Source organism: Gymnogyps californianus, chromosome 3 (assembly GCF_018139145.2).
Source record: "Gymnogyps californianus isolate 813 chromosome 3, ASM1813914v2, whole genome shotgun sequence".
Lineage (NCBI taxonomy): Eukaryota > Metazoa > Chordata > Aves > Accipitriformes > Cathartidae > Gymnogyps > Gymnogyps californianus.
Genome location: NC_059473.1, coordinates 6,496,105 through 6,512,106, shown reverse-complemented (window position 1 = coordinate 6,512,106; position 16,002 = coordinate 6,496,105). Strand labels below are relative to the sequence as shown.

Here is a 16,002-nt window from a genome sequence, read left to right as displayed (position 1 = left end):
CGATAAAAATACATCTGTTTTCTGCAGTAATGCCTTGAAATGCTACAGAGCTCTTGGAAACCAGAAGGGTGGCACCTGGCTGCTGGAGCGTGTCTTGTGTGGACTTGGAGAAGAGAAGTCTGCTGAAATGGTAGGATTTTCTTTCCTTTTAAAATCATTATTGTAGGCAGCTAGAAAAAAGCAATTCTGTTTCCTATGTGATGCGGATCTCAATCTAGCTTCTAAATCCCTCTAGCCTGATTAAGGCCTTAAGAATTTCAGCTATTGAAAAATATGAGGTTTTTTCATATAAATATCTTAGATTAATGTCCCCAGTGCAGCAAATAAAATTAGGTGCCTAAGTCTTATCTTGAGAAATTCAAATAGCTCAGCCTGTAGGGATCATTCAATCCTACCAAAGGCTTTAACATATGTATGTATGTAAATATAATTTACATATGTATAAAGCTTACATACATATATATAAATGTAGTTTATGTATATGGCAGTTTACAGCCAATCTTGAGAATGGATTTTCTTTTTACCTTTTTATGATGTGTAGTTGGGCAAACAGAGCCTGGTCTAACCCAGGCAGTTTTGAGATGTCTGTTATCTTCGTCATCCTTTGGATCACACCTTCGCTAAAGGGAGGTGAAGCTCGGGCATATGGATGGTGCTTGCAGAGATGCATCTTCATCTATGATAACGTTTACTTTATAACACATACTGGAAAGGCTGTTAGTACAGAAGAATATGGAGATCCAGGACTCTAATGCACGTGGCATGTATTTTCCATTGGAAGGGAGTGTTGCAATTTCCAGCTAAAGTTACTGTGCTTTTGTGGCTTGCCAAGTCCTTGCGTGCAGTTTGCCATACTCTGCTTTCTCAGTACCACACGGCAAAGGGATATGTCCACCCCAGCTTCTCACCTGCACTGTGCCGGCCACGGGGATCCCTTGAGCTCCCAGAGCTGTGTGTCCCCTCGTGGTGGGGACAGAGTGGAGACAGATCTTGGCAATGCCACCCGGTGAGAGCAGGAGGGGCCACATTTGGCCAGCTTTGAGCCCCGTGATGGAGCTAGCCTGGCCCTGGGGACCATGGACCTTGGGGATCCACCACCCCCACGAAGAAGGGAGTATTGAGCTTCCTTGGAAGTAGGAGACCATGATTATCTCACTCCTTCTGCACTGATTTCTTCACTACCCCTGGGGGTACAGCCCCAGGGTTTGGCCTTGGAGCATGGTGCATCCAGCATGTCTGCAGAGCACGGTTAAGCCCAGAGCAGGAGAGAGGAGCTGCCCAGGGCAAAATAGATGTAGCACCAGCACAAGCAGTGATGGGTGGCTTTGTTGCTCTCCATGCTTTCCCTTCCCTGCCTCCCAACACTTTGCGGAGTTGTAAAGGTCAGAGTACTTAAACTCACCAAAGGAAATGCAGTATGTAGTATTTGACTTTTCAGAAATACAGCGTGGTGGCAATTGTTAAACCTGCTTCCCTTCATGCACCAACAGCCCCTGCGAAATAACATGTTAACAGAATATATTTAGAAGCAGATGGTGAAGCAGAAAGCGAGCACTGGAGAGCAGCTGAGTGCTGCAACCGGAGCGCTGTGGGCAGGTCTCTGCAAAGCTGGAGGTGAGCGGCCAGGGCTGTCCTGCAACCTTGGGGCAGGGCGTGTGGATGGGGTACAAGGCTGTCTGCATACAGGGAGGGGAAGGAGGTGACAGTGCTGGTAGGAATGTATCTACAAGGGTCTCTTGTGCTGCCTGTCCCTCGATACCTGCCCTCACCTCCCCAGCAGAGCGTTGGCCAGCCCAGGCAGCGCTCCCTGAAACCAGCCCAGGGTATTGGTTGCTTTGGGTTGGTTGGTGTTGACACAACCTCCAGGTACATCCTGCTGGTCTGATCTGAAGATGGGAACCCACCAGACTCCTGTTACAATGTACGAAGTGGGCAATACCAGTCAATCACACATCTGGATTATTTAAAGAGTTAGAGTTACAGGTATGTTTTCAGCTGGCCAACAGTGGCATCTGTATTTTGGCAGCACAAATGCAAATTGTAATCCTGCCAATGAGACAAATCTTTGCGTGCGCCCTGGTGCGTTCACAAGTACAAGTCTACTCGAGACATTCCTGGTTGCAACTGTGAAATAATCAATGATTGCTTTTTGAAAGTCACAAGATTCTGGCTGATTTGTCTTTTCCCACGGAAAAATACTAGCATATATGATCTCAGTATGTGGCGGTAGCAATGGAGGAGCTATCGACAGAAATAGAGAATACTCCTGAGGATGCTTGCTAGCTGGCAGCTGAAAACTTGTCTGCTGAGCTCCCTTTTGGGTAACCGAAGGAGACTGGCTGTTAGCAATGGGAATTTGAAACTGTACCCAAGAACTGCACTGAGTGCTCTTCCTCCAGTGTGGGAATACCAACTGGCTGCCTGTTTTAGCGAAAGGAGGGCCAAAAAAAGACGACAACCACGGGGGGAAGAAGCAGATGCAAGAGGGAGAAGCATACGGTACTGGAAGTGATGTAGCGGAAACATTGCTGAGAGCGGAGGAGAAAACCAGAACGGTGCCTGTCCAGGGAAGGGAATGGGAAGCCAGCATTGAGGTGCTGCAGCCCAGGAGGGGGAGAGGGATGGATGCAGCAGAGAGGTGAAACAAGGCAGGCCCAATGGGTTTCAGGTGTTGTGATGAGGCAGGAGGGCATGAGGGATAAAGCAATGCCAAAGGAAGGATAAAAGCAGGTAGCAGAAACTGAGAAAGTCTGTTCTCCGGCAAAAATCACAGCAGGAGTAGGCTGCTGTGCTTTTGCCATCCAGCTACACTAGGAAATTCAGAGAGATCCTTGTGGATGTAATTTAACAGCCTTTTGGATGACCCAAAATCTCCAGATTCTTCACAAGCATCTTGAAATGCCAGGGCTGACTGTGGGGGGTTGGTTTTGTTAAGACTCTCTCACTTCTTGTACTGTCTTCACATCTGTGATATTTATGGGTAAAAATAATTCAGTACAAATATAATCGTGTCTGTCTTTAAGAAATCAAAGTTGTTGTGATGCCTGGGGCTGTGACAGAGAGTGTTAGAAAAGTGCAGGCAGAAAGCTGCTGCTGTAGGGAGGCAAAGAAATCTGGAGTTAAATAAAGAAACCAGCTCCAGCATCACACTTCCACCCAGCCCCTCTCTGCTGGGCTCGCAGTAAATCAGCACGCGCTCCCGACAGCCCCTTCCGATATATTAATTAGCACAGCACCCTAACAAGGAACACAGAGAATCGTGTTTCAGCGGTGATAAGCCAAGCCTTTCTGTTTGTTTCAAGGCAGGCTGCCTTGTACTGAGCTTTCAGCCACTGTCGCAATAAGGGATGAAAGTGGATGGTGGAAAACCAGAGAAGCTCTGATCTCTTGCTGGAGAGACGGGAGGCTGTAAAGGTGCTCTCTGCACGCTGGCAAAGCGGAGTGAGCCAAAACATGGAGACATCCCCCAGCAAAGCAGCAGCAGCGAGCTCTCAGGAGAATTCCTGCAACAGCCTACTGCTTTTTAAATCTGGTCAATAAACATTAGATGAAATGGATGTTTCTTTGTCAATGTGTTTATCTGAACTTCAGTTACACTGGGCACTAGCCGGGAGCCATAAAATGTTTTGTGCTGGTTTATTAAAGAGGAACTTTAATTACCTTATTAAGAATTGACCATTCTCTCCGAGTACATGAAAAGCAGAATCTGTCAGTGCAGTTCAATGATGATTTTTTGCATCCTGAAGAGCAAAGGGCCTAGCACTGCTGCTGAGATGTTCCAGTGTACACAAACTCCCATCACAGTGAGGATGTTTTCATGCCTCCTGCCGTGATGTCTCCTGTCTCCAGACACTGTCTGTCCAGTGTCGCTTTGTGAATGGGATTCGGAGTAAAACAAATGTGCTTGAATGAAAACCCAGCTTTTGGGTCTGGAAGTGGAGCGCTGAGCTCCTGTTTGGGATTTGATTTGGGTTTAAAAGCAACCGTAGGGTAGGATGATGCGTTTGGGGGTAGCTTGCCGGGGATTAGGAAATGGAGAATCCTGCAGCATTGCCTCCCAGCCTGACCAGCTTAATTCAGATATGGGGGACCAGGGAGGTGAAGCACAGGCAGTGCTGAGCCTGAAGTTGTGCTGGTTCTTACCAGAACGTGAACTGGCAGCTCGGCTGCTTGAAGGGAGACTTGGTTTTGTGACTGTGGCCAAATGACAACTGCATAAACAAAGCAGAAATGCTGCTGAGCAGTTTGATGTTTTATCTGGGCTTCCTGAGACCTTTCTCTTCAGTGACTCAGGCTCTTGTCCTTCACACGCTCAGAACACATGCACACAAAGGATGTTCAGGCAATCTGCTTGTGACAAATTTGCTTGCTTTTTTTTGTTATTTGTTATTAATCCCACTAAGCCAAATGGTATAGATTTTACTGAAGGGGAAAAATTGCTCGTTGCTATCCAAGTAATGCAACCTAATAAAGTCTCAGAGTCAGAAGGTGTATTTACCAGCTATTAACCCACCTCCTCACCTAAAACCAAACACCATAACCTGAACAAGGTTTGCCTTGCAGCCCAGATTATTCAAACAACTCCTTAAGGATCAAAACTTGCCTCAGCTCAGAGAAACCCTCTACTGCACAACCCATAAGCCCTGCCCTGGGGACCACAGAGCGGAGAAGCACAGGGCAGCAGAGCTCAGCAAGGGGTGTTGAACTGGCCACAAGTCATACAAGCAACAGGACTCATGAGGAATGACCTGCTTTAGGGGCTGCCATCACCTACTATTTTTCACAGAGCTCATCAGAGAAGGATATTTCATCATCTTAAGTATGGCATGAGTTAAATATGTCATTGGTGGTTGTCTTTTTCACTTGTTGCAAGCACCGGTTCAAGGGGATAGTACAAAAAGAAAGACACAAGCTTATATTCAAGATCTAATTTAGACACTAAATTCTCTGGTGATCATGGCTGATGCTCCTCTCTTTGTGCAGCTCTGAGTGCCGGGTCCTCCTCCAGAAACACAATGTCCAGAAGCTACTGAAGGGCTGGTGTTAGTTAACCAGTAATAGCGGTAGGAGCCACAGAGTCTGCAAAGCAAAATCAATGGAGCAGGATCTAAAAGCTATACTAAACTCCTCAATAATCATAAATCTTGTTACCCACAGCTCTCAAGCTGCTTTACGGTGGAAATGACGCCCTCGCTTTACGGAGGCAGAAATTCAAGCATCGAGGAATGAAGCGATTGTTCCTAGAGATGCAGGAGAGAAAAAAGGGTCTGGATTTCTGAGTTGGTATGTTATCTACAGGGCTACATTGCCTCCCTCCCGTGACCAAGCGTAATCGGCGCGGGAATAGCCTGCTGGCAATTTTCGTCTCTCTGGCGGGTGCTTTAGGGAAGCATTTCCCTCTGGGCCCTGCTGAGCAGCACTGGGCTGTGGAGGCTGCCCAGGATGATGCTGAGCGGCACCGGAGAGGCAGGTTCGACACTGGGCTCATGGTCTGCCTCTTCAGCCAGGAGCCTGCCTAATGGGTTTTGTCTCCTCTGGACTGGTCTCTGCGCATGCAGGAGAAGCAGTCTGTGTGTGGTTTAAAGATCTGTTTTGCAGCAGGTGATGGGAACAGCGGAGCTTGGGAAAAAATGACGCCCGTTATACACATGCAGCAGTCTGACTCCATCCCTGCTCACTTGTCATGGCATTTATCTCAATAAAAATGCAGCTTTTGTCTTAACTTATCTAAAGCACCTCAGGCAGGGATTGGAGAATATCCCCCCCTCCGCTATTCCCCCAGAGCCCCACACAGGGTCTGGCTAAGCCCCTGCAAGAGGCAGTCTCTTCCCTGGGTTACTGATGGGAAACAGATGCCTGATCTAAATGTGGGGTTGTAAGCAGCAGTGGATGGGTCAGGGCTAAGTTTCCCAGAATGAATTCTGGTGCAGGGAGAAATTCAAGTGGAAAATCCTAAGTGCAAGGACACAGTTTCAAGCCAGAGCCTTTAACCTTCATCTTACCCTTTTTTTTTTCCCTTTTTTTACTTTTTTTTTAATATTGAAGTCTGTAAATTGATTAAACCAGTATTTACCTGATGTGAGGTAATGAGGATGAATTAACTCCTCCTAAATCATTGTGGTGTGATTAAACAAGAAATCCTTCCCCGAGTGACATGCCCTATGGCCTCAGAGTTTGTGTTGCGGACAAAGAAGAGGAAACTACAGGCTGTGACTATGCTGGTGTTTTAATGAGGATGAGGGTGAGCTTTTGCAGCAAAAAACCTGAGGCTTTGGCTCATCACAAGGGCTCTCTTCTCTGCCTTGGCTTTGCATCAGCAGAGGGCAGCAGAGATTGGAAGAAAACATTGCTTTGAAAATCCTGCAGCAGTGGCCAGAAAGGGGAAGAAAAATATTCCTCCTATATATTCACCTGAGCAACCTGCATGTGCTAGGTGGGGGCAGAGGTGGGTGCGTGTCCCCCCGGTCCCTCGCCAGCTGAGAAGCGCCGGCGAGGGCTCGCCCCTGCACTGCTAATACACTTTGAAGGAATGCAAATGTATTTCTGTCCTTCTGGCCTGCGCTTTGCACCAGGATCTCACTCCTGTCAGCTAGCTGGCAGAAGGAAAATACAGCAGTTAAATATTTGCAAAGAAGGCGAAAAGCAGTTCAGAATGACATCTGAGCCCCAGGTCTTGCTCTGGGCTCTGAAGAAAATAGAGCATGCAAAATGCTCGGTCCCTCTTGCCCAGCCGAGGCAAAAGCTTCATGGAGGGACCTTTTCCCTGACAGCAACTTTTATTCACAGTGTGTCAGCAAGCTGCCCCTTTCCCTCCTGCTCCTGCAGCTGCTGCCATGCCCCCAGCCCCCAGGAGCAGACCTTTGCTTCCCTTATGCCAGCAGACTTGTCTTTCTGCCTCTAACATCACCAGCAGCTTTCTCTCCACACCCCTCACTCTCTTCATGCCTTCCCCTCCATGATTAAAGCCTGCAGGTTATAAAACCAGCAAAGGGACAGTGTGAACCTGCTCACACACCAGGTTCCGGCCAAACCCTGGCCCTGTGCTCTCCTGCCCGCCCAGGGATTAACATCAGCAGCAAACGCCTGACCGAGACGGTGCCTGGAAGTTTTATGTTGCCTCCTTAGATTGATCTTGGGCAAATTTGCAACTGAGGGCCAAATTTTCACAGCAGGATGTCGTGGTTTAACACCAGCTGGCAACTAAGCACCACGCAGCTGCTCGCTCACTCCCCCCCGGTGGGATGGGCAAGAGAATCAGAAGGGTAAAAGTCAGAAAAGTCATGGGTTGAGATAAAGACAGTTTAACAGGTAAAGCAAAAGCTGCCCACGCAAGCAAAGGAAAACGAGGAACTCATTCACCACTTCCCATCGGCAGGCAGGTGTTCAGCCATCTCCAGGAAAGCAGGGCTCCATCACACGTAACGGTTACTTGGGAAGACAAACGCCATCACTCCGAACATCCCCCCCTTCCTTCTTCCCCCAGCTTTATATGCTGAGCATAACATCATATGGTATGGAATATCCCTTTGGGCAGTTGGGTCAGCTGTCCCAGCTGTGTCCCCTCCCAACTTCTTGTGCACCCCCAGCCTACTCGCTGGTGGGGTGGCGTGAGAAGCAGAAAAAGCCTTGACTCTGTGTAAGCACTGCTCAGCAATAACGAAAACATCCCTGTAGTACCAACACTGTTTCCAGCACAAATCCAAAACATGGCCCCATGCTAGCTACCGTGAAGAAAACTAACTCTATCCCAGCCAAAACCAGCACACGGAGTTAAACCCGTAGCAACAGTGAGTGCCAAAGCACATCACCATCATCCCATTTCTCAGGCTGCTGCGGAGAAGCAGACTCTGCGCATTGCTTTCTGGGGGCATCGCCCAGCAAAACGCTCCAATTTTACCAGAAACCAAAATGAAGGGGCTGGGTAGAGATTGCCCGCAGTTCCGCTCTGCTAGCTGCCTGCTACCACAAAACGTGGGGGATTTCTTCATAAAGTAATTCAGCTTTACAGATGGGGAAAGCTACTTGCTGGACCATGGCTCCCCAAAACGGGATTATTAGGGATCCAATTATTTGTGTTATATCGCAATTATTGCTATTAACTTAAATAATTATAATTTGTTATTGTTAGAATCTCCAGCGGAAGGAAGGCACCGACACGTGCTTTTCTTTGGAGTGAACCTCTCACTGAAGCAAAGCTGTTTGCGGAGGACTTGCAGGTATATATTTGGCATATATTTGAAGGATTAAAGTGTCTAAAATATCCACCGGGCTGCTGACTGCTTTGGCACGGTGTCTTGCCTGTTCAGATGTGACTTTCAATTGTGCCTTTCACTTGTGCTTTATTTTTTTGGCTTAGTTTATTGCTTCCAGGCAAATTTCTGACTGTTGTCAGTACCCCAGGCAGAAAACCCAGTGAGAAAGTACTGATGCCTCCACTGCTGTAGCATAAGCCTTTTAAAATTATAAGACATTTTTTACTACAAAAGGAAGGAGCAGGGTGTTTCTTGCCTTGCTGCTCTGTGATGGTATATACCAGGGTAGCATCCTTCCTCCTCCTTCTCCCACACTCACCAGGAGGCCTTTGCACTGGTCCTGATTACACAAGAACTTACTTTATGTGGGGAGGGAACGGGCAGCCCATTGAAGTGTGAAGGGAAGTTGGGTGTTTAGATGTGGTTGTAATGCATGCTGGCATGGTGCAAATCCTTACCTGCATGATTTTTTTTTTTCTAGTCCCTCTTTAATGCAAGATTCACAAGCAGCCCCTAGATACAGACCTCCATACGAGAAGTGGGCTCAGCACCATCTTTACCACAGTTTCTTGCTGCAGCTGAGTTTCAGACCGAAAATGTCAGCGGCTGAAGATATACTGAAGACAGGGGTGCTGGGGATTTTCTCAGGCATGTTCTGCACGTGGTACCAAGCCAGGCCCCAAGGTGCAGAACGTGAGATAAATGACCTTCTCTGCTAGACGGGGAGGCACATGGGGTTGAATGGTGCTTACTGACATCTTAGAAAATTTTTTGAAGATTTGGGGCAGGTTTTTAAATCTCGGAGTCTAGCAAGGATCTTGCTTTACACCTCTTCCAGCACATGTAAGTGGTGTAATGGTACACCGAGGCTCCCCAGCTAGCACCAGGACCAAAACCAACAGAGCCCGTCAGCATGGCATTACACACAATCCCACTCGTCTGCCGAGGGCTCAGTCATCGCTTGGAGTGATCCGACCTCTGCCAAGCACCTGAGACTGCTGCAAACACTCCCTGTAAACAGTCAGTAGTTAACATTCAGCTTTGCAACTGAGGCGTTCAATGGTGATGGGTCAGACATGTCAGGAGCAATCGTTTGTCTTCCCTGACTGGATAAGCATGCAAATAGAGTCAAGTAAACAGAACTGTCCGAAGCCCACGGATTTTTTGTTATTTACTTTAGTGAAAACTATTAATGGCAATTCTGAAAAGTCTGTTAGAACAGAGACATTAAGGATGGAGTTTCTTTTCTTTTCTGTTTTTATTTACAACCCTATCTGGAGCTTGAAGGAAAATGGTCAGTTTTGAAGTTTTGATTACAAGCTTAATCAAAATTTTATTTAAGAGGAAAGTATTTCAACATTTTTCAATCTTCCCCCAGCAGATCTTGCTGTGAATGCTCAAGGCTCATTTTAAAATTGGTTTCTGTAAGCAAAGCAACATGCATCTCTGAAATTCATTTTCACTGAATATTTTTTATATTCAGGAAAAGTTCCCTCCCACAGTCGTTCACGAAAAGCACACTGCACAAGGTTAGGAGCCTGGCCTCAGCAAATTCGTTTTTAAAAAGATGCAAATCAGTGTTTCAAATGTGGATGGTGCCTTTCAGTACACAGAAAGAGGTTTCACTGTCAGAAGATGGATATTCCTTGTTTACTGAGGAAATCCGTTCACCCAGGTTAGCTTTAAGAGTCACACAGTGACTATAAGAACCCATTGAACTATCAGGCTGGTGAGGGAAAACCCCAGTGGCTGGCGATTAACAGCCAATTCAAGTCAGCAGGGAGAGGGAGGGCCATGCACCTTCATCAATGCGATCCCCTCAGCTGGGACAGGAGAAAATGGTGGGTGAAGTAAAGGGACAAGCAGCTCTAGCAAGCTGAGATGGGAGCCCTACCAGGAGGAATAAGGTATGGTGAAGGGGGGCTAAAAGGCACAAGGGGACGAAAGTCATGATGAAATGATTCCTTAGCTATTTAAGTAATGGTTATATTTGATTTCTTCTTTTTATCTTTAGTAGATGCCAGGTCACTCTGGCCCATCAGGTAATAACTGCTGACAGATGTTCAGAATTAATAGGCAATTTGAAGCTCCTTTTGGCTCGTGTGAACATTTCTGGTTGTCCCTCTGTAACGGTTGTACAGCTCAATGGCAATTCTCTGTGATGTGCTAGGCTTCTTTCGTCTTCTTTAGTCACCAGGCAGGAGCTGGATTGCACAAAATTAGCAGGTTCCCAGTTTTATAGTCTGCTCTCTGTCTTTCTACAGTTCTCCCATCTTTTCCTTTTGGGTACCTGGACTTTATTTCTCCTGTAAGCAGCATGTCAGAAGCTGTAGTAATTGGACAGACGTAGCAGCTCCATAGTGTTGGATTTCCCTGCAAGCCCTGTGCTACAGGAGAAGAGCTGTTGGGTTGTACAAGCGCTGCTGTAGTAAGACTTACGCCCCAGCCTTTCAGTAAGATCACACTCAGCAATACTCTGTTTTATTTTAGTATTTTTTTTTCTTTTCCTTCCAGGGGGTCTCTAAGGCTTATAATGACAACATACCATGACTTAGCCTTGTCCCAGGCGAGTCCTTTGAGGGGGGAGGAAGTGGAGCCCTTACTTGGGGATGAGGAAATCCTCCTTCCTCCAGCCCTTCAAAGCCAACTCAATTCCTCTTGCTGGAACTCCTCCCTGATTTGTTATTACAAATGAGATGTTCCTTGGAGCTATGGCAAGGGATTTGTAGCAGTAGTAAGGCTAAACTAAATGTCCTGGGGTTCAGTCTCAAACAATTGATAAGCTGGGCTATTCGGGAGCCATTCAAAGGTCCTAAGCTGTAACCATATTTATTACCTCCACTGCACTTACAGCAGCTCAAGCATTCCACTTTGTATCGTCTGTTTTGCATTAGCATAAGAGCATAGATCGCTGTGACTAGAACAGTATTTGTGTTGCAATTTGCCTTCCAAAAAAACCCCAATTGTGAATGGTAAATGCATTAAAAATAGGGAGAAAAAGTATGTTCTTATATTTCAGTCATAAATATGTATTTCATGAAGCATATGGTAAATTGGGAAAAAATACACGTACTGGATGTAGGAAGCCCGTAAGATAATCTGAGGACAGAGGTGAGAGGACTTCTTGTCAAGTGTATCTTATTTTGTGGCCTTTACTGAAGCTGTCATCATATCGAAGTGATGATTTGGTGTACTTTTTGCTTAGCATAAGGTAACTCTGACCATGTCTTCCTCCTAGATTAACAGTGATAGCAGAGGCAAGCTGGTGAAACTCTATAGGGGCTTAGAGAAGTCTCAGAGACAGAGGAACTGCACAAAGGGACACATTGTGCACGTTTGCATTTTGGGGCGAAATGTGTGGGTTGCTGGGGTGGGGGCATGGATGAAATGGGGAGTTAGGTGTGTGTGAATCCAGCTGTCCTCCTATGTGAGAAGAAAGGAGCACAATGGTGAGGGTTTTCTTAAAACAAAAAAGAAAATCAGTTCAAGATAGGCCCGAAGGAGTCGATCATTCACTGAGGTCTTCTCCATCAAATGTCTCTTGGTGCACGGTTACTATCACGTCCTGTAGTATCTGATGAATTTAGAGTCTGTTATTCAGCTCTGGGGCTTCCTACATAATGAGGAGCCTTTGAAAAATACTCCAGAGTTAAAGAACTGAGTTTTGAGCACATAAATGTGTGCCAATGGTATCTACAACAGCAATACCCAGCCCTAACTAATTTCATATGTTTTGCAAGCGAACTTAAAATAGCACATGTTGGAAATGTAGGGATGAGAAATGTAATGGCCTATGTTCTGCAATGGAGTGGTACGTGAAGCGCTTGTGGGTGGCAGCAGCAGCTAGCCTGAGGTACTCGCATTAGTTTGAAACAATATTGAAGAGTTCACAAGTGTCTTGAACTTTAAAGGCTGTCGCGGTTTAACCCCAGCCAGCAACTAAGCATCATACAGCTGCTCCCTCACTCCTCCCCCCTCCTGGTGGGATGGGGAGGAGAATCAAAAAAAAAAAGAAGTAAAACTCATGCGTTGAGATGAGAATGGTTTAATAACTAAAGTAAAATATAATAATAGTAATGAAAAGGAATATAACACAAAAAAAAAAGAAATAAAAAAAGAAATAAAACCCAAGAAAAGACAAGTGATGCACAATGCAATTGCTCACCACCCGCTGACCGACACCCCAGCAGCGATCTGCCCCTCTCAGCCAGCTCCCCCCAGTTTATATACTGGGCATGATGTTCCATGGTATGGAATATCCCTTTGGCTAGTTTGGGTCAGCTGTCCTGGCTCTGCTCCCTCCCAGCTTCTTGCGCACCTGCTTGCTGGCAGAGCATGGGAAACTGAAAAGTCCTTAGCTTGGGATAAGCGCTACTTAGCAACAACTAAAACATCAGTGTGTTATCAACATTATTCTCACACTAAATCCAAAACACAGCACTGTACCAGCTACTAGGAAGAAAATTGACTCTATCCCAGCTGAAACCAGGACTAAGGCAAATCACAAAGGGTGACTAAGGTTAGATTACAGCCTGATTGTGAACCAAAACTAGTATACAACTCATCTAGTCTTAGGTCGTGTAGATGTGCAGAGGTTTTTTTTTTTTTTTCCCTTTCAGTCTGCTGCCCTCTGCTTAATTTTTCTGCATTGGTTTCTCCATTTGATTTATTTTTCACTTGTGCTACCTGTCTCAAGAGATTGAGTCACAGTCATAATCTGTTTGAACTCCCACCTGCAAATTTCCTTGTTCTCAGTACGTTTTCTGACATGCAACTTATTCAGCCTTCCAGAAGGCACTCTCACTTGGGAGAGCGGTGCTTTGCGCTCTATTACAGAGGTCTCTCTCTCTGATTATCACTTGGTACACTTTAACACCATCCACCAAATCATCACTCAGCTTTTCCATGACCAGTCCATTAGCACAGTCTCTTTCCTCCCTCACAGCTTGCTCCCAGCTCTTTACTCAATACCCTTCCTTCTGCTGTTCATTTAGCTCTGAGCTTTATCCCTTGACTCCCCTTGTGACATCTGCTTTCACATCCCTAAAAACTTCCTACACTGCTATCGCTGCTTCATGCAACAGACTCTTCTACTCCACTTCTGGTATACAACGGGGGAGTCTCTAAACACATACTCATCACCACACTTGAGGAGGACAGTCTTGAAAGGTGCTTCTTGACTCCATCAAACCCCTCAGTTTGCTCTGGTATCTGCCTCTATGCCACTGGGACCTGAATGAATTGACTATTAATGTAAAAACATTTTCTGAGCACTGGATTTTTTGATTGGGTGTTAGATATCAAAACATCATTAAAGTCAGTGTTAGGTGCTTATTATACTCAATTCTCTGAAAATGTCACAAGGTAGTTATTTTTTCAATACGTAAATAAACATACAAATATCGCTGCCTTTCCCTCTTTAAAAGGACCTGTAGGGAAGGCTCAGGCATACAATAGTGACACCATTTATTGTTTGATACCCTCAACAGACAGCCCTGAGGCCACTCAGTTGATAAGATCTTGATGCTGAGACAGACTTGGAAAGCCCTAAACACTACTATAGCCCCATAAGAGCAGCAAAAAGCACTAACCAAGCTAGCCTGAGAAAACAATTGGGGGTGGGGACAGAAATCCCTGGGACAGATAGTCATGTATAATGTCCCTCATGTATGTTTGGTAAATGTTTCTTCTCTTGCACAAAATGAGCTGTCTTCACAACTGCATGCAATTGAGCGGCTAACCTTGTGTTGTGTGTGCTGACACTTTGTCTCGCCTCTTCTGTCATTTTGCGCTGTGCTCCGGCAGAAAGCCAGTCGCAGGCTGAGGGCTGGATGAGAGATGGGGTGGCAGCTTGTGAGACAAGTCTGCCGACTCTTTGGGCAGCCTGCTACGGAGAAGACCAGGGAGCTACGCAGAAGCCAGTAGGTTAAAGGAGCACAAATATTTCTTTCTAGTCAGCCATCACGTTGCATACAGCTGAGGCACAACTCTTCCCCCTCTCTTTTTGTGGGACAACATGTGAAGACTGCGAGAGTCTGCAGCCCATTCTGGCTGGGATGAAAAAGCACACGGATGATGCTCATAAGGATTTCCTATGGGAACAGAAAACGGTCCCCTCTCAGCGCACTCTTTTCCGAAAAACCTTTTCAGAGGCTACCCGCCAACAAGCCTAATTCTACAATGTGATCCAAACTGATGCAGGAGACAGCCCCTTCTACTGGCCACGTTAGCTTGTTCCCTTTGCATTCAAGTTCTTGTCAATTCACTTACAGTTACCCTAATCAACACAGCCGGCAGAAAACGGTCCATATCTTAAATGCGGCAGTAGTTACCCAAGTGAGGAGTACTCCATGGTACTTCCAGAGAGGAGAGCTGAGCAACTGGCTCTAACAGCAGAGAACTCTCCTAGCTAATCTCCGTGACATAACTCTGCCAGAAGAAGTGCAGTTTTACCTTCCAGGATGAGTTAGGAGTTTCTGACCGTGCTGCTTGATTTTTATTTTGATGGCTACTGTTCAGCAAATTGACCCCATGCCTCTCCTTCTTTCAGAGATGCAGTTTTACTTACAACTGTTCATGGTCACCCTGCTCCTTGCCTGCACCGCCTTCTACGACTAACTTTAACACTATTACTTTTGTTATTTACAATCATCTGCAGCCAGCAGAAGTTTTATGCTGACAGGCAAATGATATGCTGACATGAAGAATTCCAAGACAGCTGATATTGAAATGGTGTCTCACTTGTCTGTAAAGTCTTTCTTTATACGGAACTATTAAAATGCTAGACACATCAGCATATTTTCTCGATGTAAGCAACTTGTCATAAACTACTCGTGCACAACCACATTCATACAAATAATATGTTCAGTAATGGTATTGGAAAATAGTATCTCACTAGATATATCTACTTGCTTTGCATTTGTCTTGGTTATCTACTAAATATCACATTTACATTTGGATGTGCAGCTAGAGTTAAAAAGGGATCACTGCATGCAGCATCATGCAGGCAGTGGTGGTGTCTTTAAGAACGTGACCGTGCAGGCTTCCCCCAACAATCTTCCACTCTGCTCTCTTCAGACCTAGGCAAATCCAGGCATGGAAATGCTATATCACACACATCAACAAGGGTAAAACTTGGTCCTTATTACAAGAAATGATGAACCAGAAGGAAAGAACCCAGTTTGAAGCTCAGATTCTGGAGTTCAAGACTTGCAGTTGAAAAAAGAAGGTACGTTTGAAAACAAATTTTCAATAGTAGCTGTACTCTTGAGCCAGACAGCTCTTCAAGTCTCACAACATAAAAAAAAATGCTACAGAATGGGTACTATCAAACCAGAAGCTGATTTAATTTAGTGTTTGTCTAGGCCAGTGTCATCTTCTCTCCTAACGGACGCACATATCACCACAGTGGACAATTGGGGAGTGAACTGCATTGCTAGGAAACTTTCTCTATCATGTGCCAATAGTAATTAGCTGAGGTCCTGAAATACAAGGGATTTTATTCCTTATGCATTAGCTAACTAGACTCTTCTCACGATCTATGTAAATATTTTTTTTTTTAAGTTTCCAAGGATAATTGGGCTAGAGGGTTCCACAGGCTATTTGCATGTTGTAGAGTATTTAACATCTGTGTGCTGCTTTCTCTTTTTTCTGTAGTCTGAATGTTCTTGTATCCCGTGAAAGAATATATAGGAGGTTTCAGTTCATTTCTCCACACTTTTTGCTTCTTTAGATATATTTTATGGCATTC

The 16,002-nt window shown here is 45.6% G+C and overlaps 1 long non-coding RNA gene across 3 annotated transcripts in view; it reads left to right on the top strand.

Moving 5' to 3' along the window:
- LOC127014761 (uncharacterized) overlaps window positions 1-9,513 on the top strand; it is a 38,999-nt gene extending 29,486 nt beyond the window's left edge. The window contains exons 3-5 of one of the 3 annotated variants that reach the window (XR_007766218.1): window positions 28-130; window positions 8,129-8,216; window positions 8,734-9,513. This is a non-coding gene — a long non-coding RNA (uncharacterized LOC127014761). Of the gene's footprint in view, window positions 1-27; window positions 131-541; window positions 2,432-3,302; window positions 3,545-8,128; window positions 8,217-8,733 lie in introns of those variants that run through there. The other 2 variants (XR_007766220.1, XR_007766219.1) reach the window with 2 other exon arrangements.
- Window positions 9,514-16,002: the final 6,489 nt, after the last annotated feature.